We start from the raw sequence: 20,920 nt of genomic DNA, 5'->3' as shown, positions 1-20,920 counted from the left end.
CTGCCGTGAATATCGGTAGATTGAGATAAATAATGTAAAGAAGTTATCCATCGTCGCTTAATTTCAATTAGAAATTCTACAATACGAATCTTAGATATACAACACGTAATTTTTTCTTCGCATTCTCCTTAGTTATGTACATGTGAATAAGTGTGTTGGAGATACAAATTAGCAGACTGTACTGGTAGTTATTTACATAACAATAAAAAAAATACCTTTCGGCACGCCAGAAGACGGAGGTAGATTTCACCGGTGCTAAGTAGGGGATAAAAAAGCGTTCCAGTTTAAAGTTAAGAAAAACTTCAATTTTACTCAATATGAAATTGGTTGTTTACTCAATACTACATGTTTAGCATACGACAAGCACCATCTTCTTACAATTTCAGCAAACATTTGGTCGTCCCCTACCGTAAGGGTTGGTTATATCAAAAGTTGTTTAAGACAAAAGTTGTAGATAATGTTTAAAGAACAAACGACCACTTTAAACCGATTCGATATTGTACCTATAAAGGGAGGTATGATCTATTTTTTCTTCGAAACCCCATTTTTTACCCCCCCTCCCCTGAGCCAATGGTTGATCTCAATGGTGATATCAAAAAACTTAACTTAGATAAGTTTTAGGCCCTTAAACAATTTTAAACAATTCGATATTTCACTTAATAAGAAAGTTATAGCTATACTTTGTTTATTCGAAAAAGCTCCCCATTTCCTCTCCAATGGTCCGATTTTGCTCATTAATGAACTCGACCGAGATTTTGGGTCGTTATATTTTACGTATAAATTTGAAAGTGATTGTCGCAAAATTACGGCTGTTATCGTGTCCACAAGAAAGTGAAATATATATAAAAAATGTTGTAATTTTACGGAAGGCGAATCATGGTACCCATTACAATAGGTAGCTTTCTTTTGAAATCTACCTCAAAATGTAGGTAAATATTTTTCCTAATCTTCCTGTAATACGGAATTTTGTTTCTATAGGTAATAACATTTCTGGGGGTAAAAAATGTTTAATTTTAAGAATATAAAAAATCCAAAGTAAAATCATCTTCATTCCAGTGAAGATTGTTATATTTAAGTCAATCAGTCGAATAATTTCTGTAATATATTGAATTCAATTCTTCATAATCATTTTTGAAATATGAAGGTTGCTGAAATACATTTCAATTTTGAAATAAATAGAATCGATCTTTTAGAGTTTAATTATAGATTAAATTATTTTTTTACATGGTAGGTAAGATGTTTACTGTTATAGTTTCAAACTTTTTTAAAAAAAAAATAAAATGAAAATTCTGTTTTTATTTTTTTGTGCGTTTTAAAAACTGTCCGCTAGTCAGAATGGAAAACTGAAGAATTTTTAATTTAAAGGAAAATAAAAGTTAACAGAGTTTAAACGGTATAAAAAATGTTATAAGTGTTTAATTTATTTCTAAAAGTTATTCATACAAATGTTATAATTCTATACATTTACTTTTGAACAGTATAATTTTCACCTAGTACTATAACTCTTTCATAAAACCACGTCGTACACAAACAAGAAATCTGGGTGCATTCATCGGTACAAATCGCAACTTTATCTGTCAGTACTACTAATATTGATTTGATATCAGATCCTAATATTTGATATGATACGCATGAGATTTACAAAAACAGTACAGGACATTTACACAAAAAGTACAGGACAGAACTACTAAATCTAGTTTTACACTTTGCATTTAACAAGTAGTTATCATACTACAGACAAATTATCATTAATAATAACAAAAAAATTTTGCTTACTCATCGTGTGGAATGATACTGATGCAAATTCATAATATCCATTAATAAAATTTGATAAATAATAGTAAACCAGTGGTTCCCAAACTCTTCCGAATCACAGCGCCCTTTTTCAATTAAAATTTTTCCACGGGCCCTACCATAAGTAAAAAAATGACTACTCGTAACAGATAAAAATAAATAAAACTTGTGTATCTTCATTACTTTTTTTTACTTTATTAACATTAAATTAATAATTATAGGGTGCCCCTGTGAATAGGGTGCTCCGCAGCTCCCTGGAGCGCCGCAGCGCACACTGTAGTTAACTATGACTAGTTTATACATCAACTGAAAGAAGTCAAAACTCTAAAGTAATTTTTTTTAAATTGTAATACTTTCCTGGCATCGGTTACTTCTTCTTATGTAGTGGAAAAATAATAACATATATTTATACATAACTGAAAAAGAATCTAAAATTTCTTTTTTGATACTTAATTTATGATGAATTTTTAAAATTATGTTTAAATAAACCAAAAAGGACTTCAAAAAATCTGTATTTTTTACTTTTTCTGCTCCCCTCCAAAATGATCTTACAAGAAATTTTTTTTGATTTTATACATTTACTATGTTAAATGGAAGAAAACAGAAAAAATTCCACTAAAAAGTGGACAACCAATAAAAAATTACCTAAGATTCTTTTTATGGAGGGGAGGATGAATTACGATGAAATTTTATTGTAATATTACCACTAAAATTTTATCACTTAATAGTATTAAAATTTGAAATAAACCCCAAAAAGTTTCAAAAAATTAATATTTTTAACTTTGATTGGCTTGCCCCTTAATATTACCCTTAAAGTATTTTTTTTTTTTATTACTTGCACTATCACTATACCCAGGAAAAGTTTTAAAAAATTTGATTAAAAACATGCAATAAATAAAAATATATTTTAATTTTTGAACAAAATATTTTTTAATTTTGGGACAATTTTTTTAAAAAAGATGGTTAAGATGCAGGCATGTAATGCCTGCATATAAGCTTAATATAAAGTGCGATAATGTTAACAAAATTTTGAAAATATTGACCCCCCAAAATCTCCCATCCCCTTCTCCTGGAGATATTGATCCCAAAATTTTACCAACAAATTGCCCCATATACACGAATGTCTGTATAAAATTTCATCAAAATCGGTTCATCCAGTCACGTTATTAAGCTTCAAACACGCCAATGCAAGTACATAAGTACTAACATTACCCCCATCTTTTTTTTTGCTTTTTTGGTGTCCTTGGTTCATGTCCCATTTTTTGATTAATTGCCACGCCAGGAAGTAAAGATCATTCAATTTAAATATAATAAACTTACTTTCTACGCGAATGGAAGCTAGCGTACGTAAAACTTTTTCCTTCATATTCACCAAAAAATCTGGAATCTTGTAACTGAATGCGGTTTATTTCATTCCCAGAACATCTTCCATATAGTCTATGACATTCTTCAGAAGATGTCTGACCCTCTCTGAAATAAGTACAATTAAACATACAAACCCAGAGAAAGTAGTATCTACAAGTTTTGTTAAATCAATAAATACCTGAAATAAAATTTATTATGCTTAAAACAATTTATTTTTAATAAAATATGACATTGTTAACCAAATTGGAATGTATTTTAGTGAGGAGGATTATATGAATGAGACAGTACCTGAAAAAATGTCACATCCTTGCTATGAATTGAACCCAAGACCGATTTTAAAGTCAACTAATGATTGATTGTCCACATTCCAATGGTTTGGGATTCCCAGTCAAAGCTTTTGGGTCAGGATTTTTAAGAAACTATGATAAATTTTTTTCAAAATTTCACAGAATGAATATAGAAAATAAAAATATTAACTGTAAAATAAAATATCTAATTTTGGTAATTTTTCTTAATTTTACTGAGAATTAATTCAATAAGTACAGAAGATTTCCTGTAACTGTTGAAATCTCCTTAGAAATGCCATTTAATAATAGCTCTTTTCATTTTATCTGAATTAACTGAATATTATCAGAGATACTTGCATATAGATACCGTGTAGTAATCAGGGGAGAGAGGAAAGGTAATAAGCTAATTTGTGTACTATAGAAGTCTCTTTGCATCACATCCATCTTGTCAATTTGGGGCTCGTAGTAGCCGGATCCCATATACATATAGTGGAGTATACCTGAAATGTTTTACACCTCTGGTTCACTAGGATAATAGGTGTTACATATTATTTATTATTAATAATAAAATGGTGGTGAGAAGGTAGTATCGAAGAACTATTAGCATTAAAACCTACCTGGTTTTCCCAAATGTGTTAAAACTTTTAATAGTTTATTGTTTTTATTTACACTTTCCTCATTGGAGGACAGACATCATCTTCATTCCACTCATAGAGATGAGTTAAACAGTAAATAAAAATCAGCAGATAATTATTCTTATTCTTAATATTTTAGTTTATTTTTGGGATATGCAATACTCGCAAGATTCTTTTGCTTCATTATGTTTTGATATCGATCATTTTCATTTAACTAGTTTTATGCATTTTCTATTACTTTTTTGTGGACTAATTTTTTCTAAATTTTGCTTCCTCAGTGGAATGTTAAATACTGCAATACTTATCTTGATTTTTATCTTCTATTCATTTCATTCATATTGTTTTTATAATCATCACATTTTTAAATAGTCAATAATTCTTATGACTAATTTTTGTTGAATCGAGCTTCTTAAAATATAAAAAGAATTATTTGTATTTTTGAAGAACAATATTATCTTATAATGTCTATCAAGTACCATTAACAATGTGGATTTTGCTCTTACAAAATTCTTACTGAATAATATTTAAATACGTATAAAATGTCAAAGGTGGTTTTACAAAAAAATTAGCGTAAAAAATTTCTTAAGTGTATCATTTCAGTTTATACATTTTTGGATTGAAATATTCACATCTATTAATATATTTGTGAATGTTTATGCACTATTCATAGTATCTTCTTTAACATGATTTGTAATAATACTTTTTCCAAATGGAAAAATGGAGCTTATTATTAACACATATAAAAAGTATATTATCTTAAATTTAATAAGAAAAGCACTAAAAAAGGGTCATAAAGTAATAAAAAAAAACATTGTAAGCAGTAACATACAATGAGATAAAATGACCTGCAAAAGAAATTATGCTAATGAGTTGTGTAAAGATGATATCAAAAGGGAGAATCAAGAGGTAAATATTAAAAATTAAAAAACATAACCGACAAAAAAAATCATTGCCGACAAACATTGCTCTTTAATGTAGGATAATTACCAATATAGGATAATTAAAGAGTATGCAGGTGACAATTTTGTATATATTGTATATTTTTTCTACTTTGTTAAATTTATTTAAACATATATACATCAGCAGTTGAACTCCTACAGTGGAACAAATATATATATATTTGTATGTATATACATACATATATATACCTTAAATGCATTACACTCCTTTTTTGGGCAGTCATGTAAAAACACTAGTAAGGCAACAAATTCACACGTATGAGATACAAGATTTCCAAATCATTAAAAATAAAGCGCGAGATGTGAGTTATTCAAAAACAACCCATTCATCTGACAGACTTTTTTTTAAATTTATTTAACACACACACATATATATATATATATATATATATATACACTAAGTCACTCCTGGTAACATAAGGATTCCAACAGTGGGTCATATATCTCAACTGGTTTAGCCAATGAGCTGGTATGGTGGAGCAAATGTACATACATACATATACATACACCCTAAATACATTCCTTTTTGGGCAGTTTTGTAAAAAGCTCTAGATTAGTGTAAAAAATCAATCGCATAAAAAAAAGGAAGAAAAGCTGTAATAAAAAAAAACTGTGCCAAAAATAAAGTATGTGCAGATCGTATATAAAGTAAGTCTCCTATTTTTTTCTACAATTGTTAATTTATATTATTCTGACCGATGCCATATCTACAAAAAATACTGGACAAAAATACTGTTTTTTATGCGATTTTAAAATTTTGGCCTTCCTCTTGTTTCTGAATAGATGCAACATTATTCAAGGTTCCTACTTTTGAAAAAAAGGGAAGGAAATTGCTTTAATATGTTCTGTATGTATGATAAAACATAAGAGTATGTGTTCACTGAAAGTAAATTCTTGTGGTAGTATAGAGATCACAATGAAATTGAGAACAAACAATGAAAAATGTACTAAGTTTAAATAACTACTTACAGCTTTCATAAATGTAAGCAACTTATCAATTACTGTAACATTATCATCCAGAATACCACCATGTTCTTTGTGTCGTAGTTTAAAGGCAATGGTTTTAAATAATTTTAATATCAGCATTAAAAATAGCTGTGAGAAATATAGAACCAGAAATTTAATCTTTTGACTTGAATTTCTGATCTAAATGGAATATGTCACACTATATCAATACAGTTAGACAGACATAACTTCTTTAAAAAAAAATCTTACTTTTTACATATATTTTGTTGACTGTCTTTTCAAACATTTTGATGAATATCTGTTTCACTTTTATAAATTAACTGAGTTATATGTAGTGGATCCATTATTGAGTTAATAAAAAAAGTGGTTGAATATACTAACTATTTTGTTGTATTCTACAGTTTCCATCTAAAAACTATGCTTTAATGAGCAAAAATTATGCTATATTTAGCAGAGTAAATTAATTATCTCATGTGTATCATTGAAACCAATAACACATATTTAAAATTATTGGTTTACAAAATATCATGACCTCAGTCATTTTTATAGATTTAAAGAGTATCAGTTAGTCAATCAACTGGAACTCTACACATTGTGGATTCATAAATAAATATTAGTAATACAAATATTTCAGTAAACATTAAAAAAATAATAAAATATTAAAAGTATAATATTATTAACTGATAATACAAAGCAGTTGTTGACAAAATTAGACTAAAATGATTCAAAAATACTATTAGTTTTATGAATTAATTTTTCCTCACTGGAATGAGAATTCAGTTTTTAGTAATTCAGCATTATTCTTTAAATATTATTTACAAATAAAATAACTGAAAAAAAAATGAACTTACTGTCCTCTTGAGGTATGTAATAAAAGTGTAACAAGGGAGAGGCACCAGGACATGTGCAGTTGTTTGCTAGCAAGGCATACTTCAATTCATCTTCACATACAATGTGCTCAGCAAATTTAACATGTAGTTTATTCTCGGGACGGAAGATCTGAACATACTGTGGCACACAAGGTGCAAAATCTTTCACAGCCCATGATCTCAATATCGTGTGCTCATCCTGTGAGTGAAAGAAAAATAAAAATATTAATATATAATAATTGTAGAAAAATTACCTGTAAAGTGCTACATATCAATAAAATAGTGAGGAACATCAATGAATAGTTTTAATTAGATGGTATTATTTTAATTTCAGAAAGACGTCTTGATGAGCTCTGTAATGTGAAACCTTGAAGCACTTATCGGGTATACTGATACCATCAATCTATTATTGTTTAATAAAAGTTTAGTTTTCATATTATGAATAAAAAATACTACTTGAGACTTTTAAAAATTAAATATTTTTTAGTGCGTTATAGATTCGGATTTTATGAACAATATTCAGCAAACAACCAACTTGTGTAGAAATGAGTATAGAAATCAGTATCAATAAGAATATATTTTGAAAAGGAAGATTGTGATAAATAATTTCACTGATGGAGTAACAGATTAGCATTTAAAAGCTGATAAAAGAAAATGTATTCATATTGGAACAAATTGATTATAAGTACAAAAAAAAAATTATATGTACAAGTAATTTTTAATTTATTCCTTTTAAAGTAAATAAGAACATATTACTTATAAAAGTAACATAGCTGTAAGAAAAGAGCACCGATCGTATGTACTAAACACAAAAGAAAACAGTTTCCATGAATTTCAAATTTTCAAACCGACATTTTTTATCCTTTATCAAAAATTGTAACGATGAATCTTACATTTAATTCTGCAAGTTTGTCTGTTTATTTGCAACAGCCTCACATGAGAACCAACTGATCAATCCCTTTCAAATTTGCAGGATACATTTGTGTTATCCCCGGGAAGGTTTTAAGACATAGTTGTGGGCCCTAGCTCCCACGGGTGAAGTTGTGAATTAAAGATATTCATAAAAGAGAAAAAAATTAATCCTTTTACTTCATTATTAAATTCCTGTCATTTTGACAACAGAAACAGGTTATGGAGTTTTTCTCACCAAAAGTCTGTGTACCATAGTTAATATTATTATGTCTGTTTATTTCTTTTTCAGGTTTCTATAAAACCTGAATACTTATAGTATTATTCTCACAATACTGAGAGTAACAAACAATGCAGGGGGGTCTGAGGGCAGAGCCCCTGGTCAGACAGGAATGGCAAAAATGAATCTGTGGCCCTGGGTTCAGCCATATGACCCCTGGAGGCCCCAGGACTCACCTGGACCAACATGGGTCCTAAAGGTCCAGGTTTAATGGCTAGACAATCATATTATTTATGAAAATAAGAATTTCCATGGTAACAGATATAAACTATTTTTTAAACAATCTTTAATAAACATTAATGTATCAGTAATTTATGTAGTGCTACATAACTAGCACCAGAATTCACATAAGGAAATGTTATATTGCAAATTAATATTTCCAAACATTTAAAATTAAAATTCTGACATGTTGGTGTGCATATTATAGTGTTAAAACTAAAAAGCAATTTGACAATCAAGAGAATTTTCTGCTTATTCTTTAACTTGAATTCGTTCAATGTATATAAATTATTTTGGTGATGTTTGAACAAATACTGAAATATAAAACGTACGTATTTTATTATTTTCTTTAATGTGATGAATAATTCCAGTACTACCTGCAAGATTATGATGGCAGTATTTCTGTTATTATTAAACTGTGTTTTAACTCAAACTTAAAGTCACAAATTTTTTTTAATACAAATTTAGTAAAAAAAACTTTTTTCTTCATATTTTGTTTCAATTCTCAGCAAGGGACTGACTTTATTTTATTCATCACATCATCTAATTTAGTTACTTCATCGTGGTAAGATTGTAAATCTACATAGAGTTTTATATAACAGAAAAAAAAATTGTTTTCTTAAGAATGGATGAAGATTGTTAAGTTAGCTAACTACTTTTACAGTTAAATTTGTACATATTCTTAAATAAAATTTAAGAACATGTGTTACCTATATAAGGATTGAGGAAGAGATAAAAAAAATAATAAAGTAAACTTCAAAACTGAATAAGTACAACAGTTCTGTGAGCGTATTACAATTTTAATTCAAAAATGACTGATGAACACCACATGTAATATTGTATTTACCTCCAAGTTTTAATGACTAGTTCCAAATTTAAATTTATTTCTATATTTTCTACAAAAATAAGAGTAAAGTAGTTTTTACAACAAAAATTTCTTTATAAGCTTTAGGTAATGTGATAATTTCTCAACAGTCATTTTTTGTTCAACTTATTACTGTTTTACATAATATATTTTAACAGTTGTGTTTTTAACAAAAACGAAAAATCTTAATTTGACTTAATGAAATATTTACTTATCCAATGTATAAGTATATAATCAAATTACCAGATGGTTTATTTTTATAAAATTAACCCTCCCAACTATCAGAAATGTTTTTTTAATTTGTAAGCATATAACCCTGAGACAAGGAATGCTCGTTGTTTATATCCTTCACTTAGACCATGCGATTAAATGGAAGTGAAAAATTGATAGTGGGGAAATGAGAGGAAGACAGAGTGGTTGCAATGAAAATATAATACAGAAAAGTGAACACAAAAGAACATATTTATTCAAAGAAAGTCAAAACAAAAAAAAAAAACACATTTTGATGATTTTAAGAAACATAGGTGTTATTAAAGAGACGGAAAGGTTTTGGAAGAAACAGGGGAATAACTAGAACACCAAACCAAATTTTTATGACAATGCTGAACTGTAATTGCTTCAAAAAAATTTTATTTCAACTAGTTTTTAGTAAAAATAAGTTGTAAGCAAGTAAGTGAAGAATAATAAGTATGATATATGCTGAAATGAAATGTTGAAAAAATGAAGTATATAAAAGCTAGTAAAATATAATGAATAAAATTACTAGAATATGATAAAAAAAAGGTGTAGCTAAATACTTTGTAAATGCAGAAATTGTATTCCTTGAAGTAGCTAAATACTTTGTAAATGCAGAAATTGTATTCCTTGAAAACAGTTCATAACATGTTTTGGTAACATCTTAATATGTTATACCTTTTATTAGCTTTTCAACACCAACCCGAACTCAAGTGGTATAGAAGTTAAATATTACGAAAGGAAAATATATACCCAAATTATAAAAGAAAAATATATACCCATAAAGCAATAATTTTTAAAATATATTATTAGATTATGTTGAAAAATGATGCTTGAAAGAGCCTAGAGATTAATCTTGTCTCCTAGACACTCCTAAATGTTAATTATTTTGTAGAATATGCTATTTTTGTATATGTACCTAGAGGCTATTAAAAAAAAAAATCCTTTATCTAAAGTCCTTAACATCATTACTGGCTGGCTGTCTTTTTAAAATACTCGTTAAAGAAGCTTTATGGTGATGAAATGCTACGCTAAGTATTCTTCAGGCACAATCCAGGCAGTTAAGACTGCAAAATACCTCAGGTTATGGTTGGGCCACAGGAGGTCTTTCACGTTTCATGTCCAGGAAGTTTGGGTAAAAGCCAAACAAGTCGTCCAAAGCCTGAACAGATTGCTGAGAACTATGACTGGGGTGTGGGCCTCTAAACGGAGATTGTATTCCCACATAGTAAATTCCATTTTACTGTATGGTGTACTAGTATGGTACAGAGATTTGAGGATAGCTCTGAGAATTCATGGTCACCGAGGTGTTTCCGCTGCAGCGAAAACACCGCTCATGGCTGATTCCTGGGTGAAAGTAGTCAAAGGTACGAGTAAAGAGGAGGCACATTGTGAGCTAGGAGTGGCAGATAAGGTGGACTGTTTCACATAAAAGTGAATGGACGAGACGATTAAATATGCGAGATTGTGCCATGGATCAGGAGGGAATTCGATGAGCTAAATCACTGGCTCACACAGTTCCTGACTGGCCATGGCTCCTTCAGAGCGTACTTGTTTGCGAGACAACACAGAGCAGATAGTCCAGAGTGTCCGTACTGCAGTGAAAGAGAAAGAGCAAAACATCATCTTTTCCTGTAGTAGACAGGAGAAGGAAAGATGATAGTGCGCAGCATAATAACACAAATTAATCTTGACAATGTGATTAATATAATGCTAATGGGAAGTGACCAATTTGCAGCCGTGGCTAATTTTGTCTGATGAGTGTTACAACAGAAAGAAAATGATGAAGCAAGGAGAGTTAGACAAGTGAGTTGAATACACAACAAAGCCCTGGCAGCCAGGTCGGATGTTGCAAGGGGGTGAAAGACAGCCCCTCGTGGAATTGCCCCTCATCTGTGTTTACATGGATGGGTGTTAGTGATAAAACGGTGGGACTCCCGTAGCCTCTGAGCAAGTAGTGAGTGATACCAATGTCCAAAAGGAAGGTAGACAGGATGTAGTATGTGAATACTAGCCAAAGTGAGTAGAAAAGCCAAAGTCGGTAAGTCATTATGTTATCTAGTTATTGATTAAACTATATAGTTAATTAGTTGAAGCAGTGAACTAAAACAGACTGAAAAGAAACAGCCCAGAAGTAGCTGACAGAGGTAACATCAAGAGTCATTTTGGGGGGGTGTGGGTTGAGGGACAGCTTTCAGTGGAGTCCACCGTCTGTTCGTGCTTGTGCAGCAATGAAGCTGTGGGACTCCTAACCCCCTGCCTTGTCACCTTCAGAGTTGTGATATACTTAATTGCAAAACTGGCTCTGGGTAGAAAGGAACGGTGAAACCGGAGTTTTAGTTGGTAGGGTGCGGGCACACATACGCTCTATAACATCTAGTCGAATGCGAGTCTGCCACTCCCCCACCTTGTGGGGGTACATAGATGGTATCCCTCCACAACATCGACCACCCTAAAATTGAGTTCTTACCCTAAAATTAAATTAAAACATTTCAAATTGTTCATTATTTATTGTTACTACTTATTTCTATGTAAGTATTATATATTCATATAGACAGGTATACATTTGATTATCAGAGCACATAACACAGTATCTTAGCATATAAAAATATTGTTTTTAAACTACCATGAAAAAACCATGAGGTATGAAATTATAAAATGCAGAGTAGTTCTTGAAAAAAAAACTTAATTATTTGTAATAATCAAGTTTTACTAAATAAAAACACGTCATTTTATAGATTTTAGGTTGTGAAATACTGAATAACTAGATGGTATGAACCAAAAAAAATCTGGAGAGACTGCAGTCAGTATAGACCATATTATTTTTTTTATTAAAAATATGAACTTTGTCACACAAATAATAGTCAGCACACACCAAACGACTGAATAAACATAAATTAATACTTATTTACACTAGCGGATGTCCTATTTAATAACACGAGTACAAATTCTAAAATCTGTTCAATACACGTTCATTTGTCTAGTCTAGACTTTCTTAGCAGAAAGAACTTATTGAATTTTTTTTTGATGATTAATTCCTCTTACAAGCTTCGAAATTTGTGAATTGAAATATGAAATATAAGTTTGGTAGCATATGAAAAATGCTATGCCTCAGCGGTTGAATTCAAACCTATCTGATACTGAACTACAATTTGGCATCACAAAATTATCTTTTAACTTTTCCTTCATATTTTTAATTTTTTCTGCTACTTGAACAAGAAAAAATGCAGACATTTAACTTTGGTGATCTTCTGCAGATGGTTTATTAAATATGGCTTCAGCTATTGATATTTATTCTTATTTCATACAGCCAACTTCCGGATGATTTTTCCCTGAGATGTTTCGGTATTGTGAAAACAGGCTGTAAGGAATGAACCACACACCTTCTCATGTAGAACCCTGTTTACTGTTATTGGCAGAGCTTGCTCTTGCCAATTAAGTCAACAATTTACTTACTTTTTTTTCTAAATTACAATACCTGTTTCAGTTTATAATTTTATTAGTTTGTGCTAGTAGTTTTCTAAGAATGATTAGCGTTAAATTAAGAGTGACAAAACAACATTTTAAGGCACTCTGTCTTGACAAATAAAAAAAATAAAATTTATATAAAGCCAAAATTCCACAAAAACTAATTAATAGAGAATGCGAAAAAACTAGAAATAGAGGATTTTAAATAAAACTTGATATTAATAAATCTGATAGCTAACATAAATTAAAATTATATTCTAGCATCAACCTTGCAATTTATTTAATAATCTCCTCAATTCTGTCTTTCTCTTTAGACATTAATGGACACTGTCAGTCTACGATAAGGAAGATAATATTAAGCTGAATGTTAAGATGGAGTTAGATATTCTTATATAATGTTCATCAGCTTATAATATGCTATAATACAGCAGAGGTCTCATAAATGTAAAGAGTAGTACAGGTTCATCATTGGACAAATCTTAGATAGACCATAGCCATTAGATTACTATCAGTTATTTATACATTCTTAAGAATAAAATCGTATACAATATGTAATTAAGTAGTATTAAAAAATAATTTTTTTTCAAAAAATTAATTTCATGTATGAAAAGATTTTTAATCTAATTTTTGGAGTGAAGCTTGATTTCAGATAGCAAACTGGAGTAAGCAAAATATGATGAGTACTATGTGAATTTCTTTACTTTACTAAGAATATAATTTTTATTGAAGAAATATATAACATACTTTTACTTTCTAAACTGCCCGTATTACTTCAAATTAACATCTAATACAAGGTTTCTGTGAATAAAGTAATGAGACTAGGTTTTTTGGCAGCCAAAGTGGCAACACTGTAAAGTTACTAGTAAACATATTGTTTATTAAATATGAACAGCTCATTTGTAATAGGTATTAATAATTTTAATCTATTGTTGCCAGTGAAACGTAAACAAACTTTTCTTGAAACAAGTTTTTGTTGTGCGTTACAAAAATGAATGATACTAATTATGAACTCGATGAGAATGCCATTGGAACTTTTTAAAAATTGAAAAGGGTGTATGGAGATTACACTCTGTCATGAGCCCAAATTTACAGGTGGTTTACAACAACTGAATTTGAACCATACCACAGTCCATCCAATTTTGACAAATGAATTGGACATGAAAAAAGTTTGTACAATATTGGTCCCAAAAAACCTCACTGTTGAACAGAAAAACAACAGGGTGGAAGTGTGCCATGATCTTCTAGGACAAATTGAAACTGATCCTGATTTGCTAAAAAAATGTTATTACTGGAGATGAATCTTGAATATTTGAGTACAACCTAGAAACAAAACCTTAGAGTAAGAAGTGGCACACCTCAAATTCACCACGACCCAAAAAAACAAAAATGAGCTCAAAAATTAAACCACGCTAATTTGTTTCATCGATAGTAATGACATTATCTATAAGGAATTTTTGCCTACAGGGCAGACTGTAAATCAATATGTTTACTGAGAAATTCTTGGAAGACCATGAAAAAGAGTTGCCCACATGAGACCAGCCATCAAAGACAACTGGATGCTGCATCACAACAATGCACCTTGTCCCACTGCACCCTCAATTAATGAGTTTTTGGCAAAAAAAAAAAAACATTCCTGCAGTTCCTCAACCACCTTATTAACCTGACTTGAGTCCCTGTGACTTTTTCCTGTTCCCGACTTTAAAAAACACCAGTTTCTGAGTTCTAACATTGCTATGAAGAGTGGATTGAAGCACTGAATGGCTTCTTAAGGGAACTATTTTGAAGGTGATAGTCCATGTATAATTGGATTGTAAGTAAAAAGTTTTTCTGAACCAATCTCATTACTTTATAAAACCTTGTATAATACTTTGGTTTTGTGTCTGGATTCCAATGCCCAACTGAAGTATTCAACTGAACAATTCTCAAAAATTGTTTTGTATCCTACAATTTTAGTGCACATATTATGCTATACTTAGTTAGCAAATGAGAATTTCAAAAAAATTTAATAATTCAGTTTCTAACTTGCTTTATATTTTTGCACACTGCTCAAAAATATTTTTGATATTCCTGAATATGGTGTACATTGCCTGTGCAAAAAAACACACATACACATACACACACACACACACACACACACACACACAAGCTTAAAAAAAATGTGTATAAATTAAGGCTAAACAAAAATGTTATTATTCTACAATTTAAAATAACCTTGAAGTTCAATAGAAAATCCGCTACAATTTTTACATTTATGAAATTCTGAAGCACACAAACATACACATTCACACACAGAAACTTTGAATACAGTATTATTTTCCTATTTAAATAAAATAGCAGAGGAAACACAAGAATTTAGAAGCACGTAAATAAAACAAGAAAACAGTTTAAAGTACTGTGAAAAACTATTCTGAGAAAATCTACTGTGTAAAGCAATAAAAAGAAAAGAATTTTAATAAGAAGTGGTTGAAACTGATTACAACAGTAATTTCACTTAATTAAATTCATAGAATATAGTCTGTTTCATAAAAACTTGTTAAATCATGAAGAAAGATTTTAACTTTAGAAAAGATTAAAATAAATTAACCAATAATACTTTTTAATATATACAAATTTTAAAATATAGACAATGAGTAAATGTCCATTGTAGCTGATTTTGTCTCATTCAACTGACATTCAGCCCGATTAAGTGATTACTTCCCTGTTTCCTATAGCGGTATATTTAGTCACACAAACTTGGTGTATACTAAGCAACACTGTCCTCTGAGAGAGCAATTCTGAACTGTTTAGAATACATTTCTAAATTTCTCTGCCAAAAAATACTAGATAAAATCAGTCTTGATTAAACATAGTAGTCAAGTATTGTCAAATGGCTGCAGAGGAAAATTATTAGCACGTAACTTCACTTTGGAAGTCATTTTTTTGTTTTTTTTCAAATCTTTGGCCCAAAATAAATAATGACAGGCTTAGGGTAACAGGGCTGTTTTTTTTACCTTTTAACTTTTACGTACTAGTAGTACTTAGTTCAATACTTAGTTACAGAGTGTAACAAGATTTAGTTTTCCATCTTTACTCTTTCCAAAAAATAATGCTACAGCTCATGGAAAAAGTGGCAAAAATGGCTGTATAATCTGAATAACAGATCCCATGCCAGGCTTACTAAAGAGAATGAAGTGATTTCTTCACTAAGTTGAATGCACTGTCGCATATCAGTATGTCGACCCTACCAAAATACAGGTAATATTCAGCCCTGTGCAACTGTCATCTTCACTTAGACCACTGCAAGGAATGGCTGTATACTCAGCAAAACTAACTGGACTGGTGCTGCCTGTACCACAGATACTTTAAAACCAAATGTATTACAGTTACAAGAAAGATAGATGTACAAAGTTTTTGATTATTTATAACATACATTATATATATATACATTGCATATTTCGATAATTCTGAAATTTTCAAGATAATATTATTCGGCATATTTTTATAATTTTTATTTATTTTCCATTTATTTGGACTAATTTTATTACATAAAACTAGTTTTCAAAAACAAGCAGTAGAGAATTTTGTTAAGCTCTCAGGATATGGTATTAAAAGTTATCAAAAACTTGGCGATTGATTTTTTAAATCTTTTTCCAATATAATAGTACTTTAATTTTAGTGATGAAGATAAATATAGTTCATATAGAAAAATTCATACAGTAAATATTCAAAAATGTTTTTCATTATTATTTTCATGTAATGAAAAATTTAATAAATAATCAATTGATGATGCCTTTCCTTGGTGAGAATCCATAACAAAAAAAATGAAAAATTCATAAAATTTACTTAAAAGATTGCAGCTGTTTTGGTACACATTACCTTCCTCAGATGTTATGTACAGAATGCAAAAGCAAAAAAGTAGAGATAAAGCAAAAAGATAAGTTCAACATTAGGGAGTGAACACATTTATCAGTTGTAAATAAATTTAATAGTTAGTCGACTCAGAAAAAGGGGAATATTTACAATAATATATGAAGTTTATCTAACATTTGTAGGTAATATTTAAAATATACTTTATAAGTAATACTTATTGCACCCCTTAAGGTACTGTGTACTGAAAGCTGTCATTTTTTAAATAAGTTTTGTGAATCAAAAACATTCCATTGTCATTTTCTTTCAGATAAAAATTTATTGCTTTCTAGACAATTCAACATAAACATACTGATATGAAAACGATGTCAGCTTGGAGTTATACATAGCAGTTGGCGATTACCTATTGTTTTTTGTGTATAAAAGATGTTATTATGATGATTCAGGCCTAGAGAATGTGATTTGATGGTAAAATAACAAACCATTCATTCAAATAAATTACAAAAAAAAAAAAACTAGTTAAGCTGGGGAAACTAGAATACCTAAGCAAATTATGGAAATAGTAGATGAATTTAAAAAAAAAAATGAATTATAAATCTTATGTACAAAGTAGATATATGAAAAATTCTAAAAAAGGAAAACATTCTGCAATATGTAAAATATTTTATTAAAATAAATGAATTATAAAAACAAGCAAAGAAAGAAATATAAATAAATTGTATTTTATAAAGTCTATTGTACACTTGAAAACTCACCTCAAATTGCATTTGCTGCAATAAATCAAAGTTTATAATGAATATCTTATCTCAGGAAAACTTTTTAAAAATTCTAAACATAAATTCACTGTAGTTTACTTAGTTTTATTAAAATTTGATTAAATTCTACAGAAAATAAAAATAGAGGATAAAAAATGTGTTTTTATAAAATATCTAGAGTTGAATGTGCCTATTGCAGCATAATGTTTTTCTTTTTCTACAGCCTTAATTCTAGTTTATGAAGACAATAAAAACTGTATTTTTTATGTGTGCCTCAATATGACTGAATCATCTGTGAATATTTGTGAATAATATGTGTGCACTTTTAGAGAATGTTTTCATAAAAAATAATAAAGAATATCAAAATAATTGAGTAGTCCTACAAGGAAACTGACATACTTCACTGGTGCACTCCTCTCATCAAAATAATAAAAAAAGGTCAGTTTTATCAGATTTCCAGTTCCCTGGAAACACGGTTCCCACTGAAATTTTTAGGACACCTACGGTTTTGACCTGAAGAATTGAATAAAATAGGTCCCAGAACTGTACCTCCAGTAGTTTTCATGATATTCAAAGTAAAACTGAAAAATATTTTGTCTGAAAACCATTTTTTTTAGCTTTGTAATAAAATAACCTTTTTAAACGACTAATAAATGTGCTTTATTAAAAAGACTTACAGAAAATTTAATTTTAAAAATAGTGATGTCCAATAAAAATAATAAGTCCAATAAACATCAAATGTTTTAAAAAATCAAATTTTACTGAAGAAACAGAACAAAAAATAAATGAAATGACCTATTCTGAAAATTTTTGCAATCCTTCCAATTTTTGTTTAAAAAATACAGTTACTAATAAACACATAGTATTGTATTTAATTAATTAAGTACTTACAAAACAATTATAAAACATTCTACAAAAACAGGATTTCAAGAATATGGTATTCATTTAAGTTCTTTAAGTTTATTGAAAATCTAAAGTTGGCAACGATGTTCTTTTCAGAAACAAAATTTGAATCGAAGTTATTGTTCAGCTGTTCAAAAACTTACTTATTATTAATCATAACTAGTCTCTCATCTGTGATTTATGTAGTGTGCATGCTCCTTTTGCATGTACATATGCATGTACGTATAAAGTATTCATGCTTTTTTAAAAAAAGGGAGATGCTATTCAAATTTCCAAATCAAGAATATGCAGATATTGATTTCGGAAATAATTGGACTACAAAACATGAATATGAATGAAGATTCTTTTCCAATGATTGTTTGTTCCATTGAACATCCTGTAGGGCAGTATGAAGTTGAACAAGAAATCATTCAAATGATGCAGCGCAGTTCTCAACTCAGCACTCACTGAATTTCAAATTGAACAGGCATACAGGCATATCTCGCAGTACAGTCTGGAGAGCACAAAAGAAGAGGCTATCCTTATTGTTTGCAAACTGTTCAAAATCTTCAATCATTATTGTTTGCAAACTGTTCAAAATCTTCAATCAGGTGACAGTGAATAAAGATAAAATTTTTGTTGATGGGTACAAGAAAATTGAAATATTACTCATTACATTTTATTCACTGATGAACCGATTTTTTCAAGAAACAGAATAAAAAATTTGAAGAACAGTCACAGTTGGTCAAGTGAAAATTCAAATGCAACTAGATTCAAAGTTTCAAACTTGATTTTCAATAAATGTTTGGTGAGGTATAGTTGGGACCAGTTAATTGGACCATTTATTTTTCAAAATCACCTTTCTTGTTTTGTGTACAAAGATTTTTTACAAAACCAATTGCCAGTTCTGCTCTGAAAAACGTGCACAAATGTTATTCCAACATGACGGTGAACCACCTTATTATTCATAAGACGTTAGGCCGCATTTAATATAGTTTTCCAGGCAGATGGATTGGTTAAGGTGGGTCCAAACTGACTTCCTAGGTCTCCCGATTTAAATCCCTGAGACTATTACCTTTGAGGTCATTTAAAGGAACCTTTTTATGCAGAAAAATTTGATCCAAAGAAGAATTATTAAATCAAATTTTAAATGATTTTGAATATCTTAAGAACAACCGACACTATTAGAAAAGCTTCCTTTGATGTAACATGTTATACTAGATTTTGCATAAACTATCAAGGAGATCATTTTGAATACTATCTGCAAGATATTATTTTTAAATCTAATTTCCATATCTTGCAGATAGTATTCAAAATGATCTCCTTGATAGTTTATGCAAAATCTAGTATAACATGTTACATGTTATAAGCTTTTCTAATAATAATTTTTATGCAAGCCATTTCATTTATTTTTTATTCTATTTCTTCTTCAGTAAAATTTGTTTTTTTAAAACATTTATTTCATTTTTATTGGACTTATTTATATTTACATTACTGTTTTTAGAATTAAATTCTCTATTTTACAAATTTATTAGTCATTTAAAAAATGTATTCTATTGCGCACCTAAAAAAACAATTTCAGACAAAAACATTTTCACTACTAGAAATACAATTCTGGGACTATTTTATTCAATTTTTTCAGGTCAAAAAACATAGGAAACCATTAATTTTGCCCTCAATCAACATCTTAAAAATTTCACTACGACCTCATTTCACTGGGGTGCTGAATTCTGGGCGAAATCTTTTGCTAACTGTAATTCGTTACCAAAGCGTTTCCAGACCTACGTTTATGTGAACTTTTTTCATTATTTTGATGAGAGGAATACACCTGTGAAGTATCAGTTTCCTCGTGGGACATTCTGTATGTAGGATAAATAACATGTGCCGAAGAGAGTTCTGAGTATAGCTAGAAAATACTGCTGTCATTCTGCCAAACAAATATTACCAGTATTTAAAAAAAAATTAAACACATTTTCTAAGCACTCAGTCATTAATTAATAGGTACAATTAATGACTCCATGAAATCTTTAATAATATGAATAATGATAAATTTAAAAAACAACCTATTCTACAAAAAGCCAGATATTCTAGCCACTGTAACTTATGTGGGAAGCTGATTATCAGAGTTCTACAAGAACTGTCATCACAAATTAAGTTGTTAGTGTAATGCTGATCATAATATCTTATAATATTCATAGATCTAAGTGTAAATTACTCTTAAATTACATAATATGAAAGGATAATATTATTAAAGGAAGTAATGATGTACCAATAATTAAGTTGTATTCAAATAAAGGATTTTTAAGTTACAGAACAAGTTACACACAATAAGTTGTGCATTAAGAATAAGAAATTATAAAACTTGTGTAAGTTATTTTTTTAAATTTAAAATTTCATTTCATTAACAATAATAAATAAATGTTATTAATTTTACTTTGAATGTAAAACTGGTGATCAGGATAAGATACTGGCTCCTCATATAACATGTACTAACAATTGTTTCGATCAAAATAAGAGGATAACTAAAAGGCACATGAAAGGCCTTGCAATTTGGTGTCTTTATGGTTTGATGTGAACCAAAAGATCA

At 29.4% G+C, this 20,920-nt stretch overlaps 1 pseudogene; it reads right to left on the bottom strand.

Annotated features, from left to right (window-relative positions):
* LOC142325807 (potassium channel subfamily T member 2-like) overlaps positions 1–20,920 on the bottom strand; it is a 235,472-nt pseudogene that overhangs the window by 95,530 nt on the left and 119,022 nt on the right.

This window comes from Lycorma delicatula, chromosome 5, assembly GCF_047948215.1.
Source record: "Lycorma delicatula isolate Av1 chromosome 5, ASM4794821v1, whole genome shotgun sequence".
Taxonomy (NCBI): Eukaryota; Metazoa; Arthropoda; class Insecta; order Hemiptera; family Fulgoridae; genus Lycorma; species Lycorma delicatula.
This window is presented reverse-complemented; position numbering and strand designations above follow the sequence as displayed.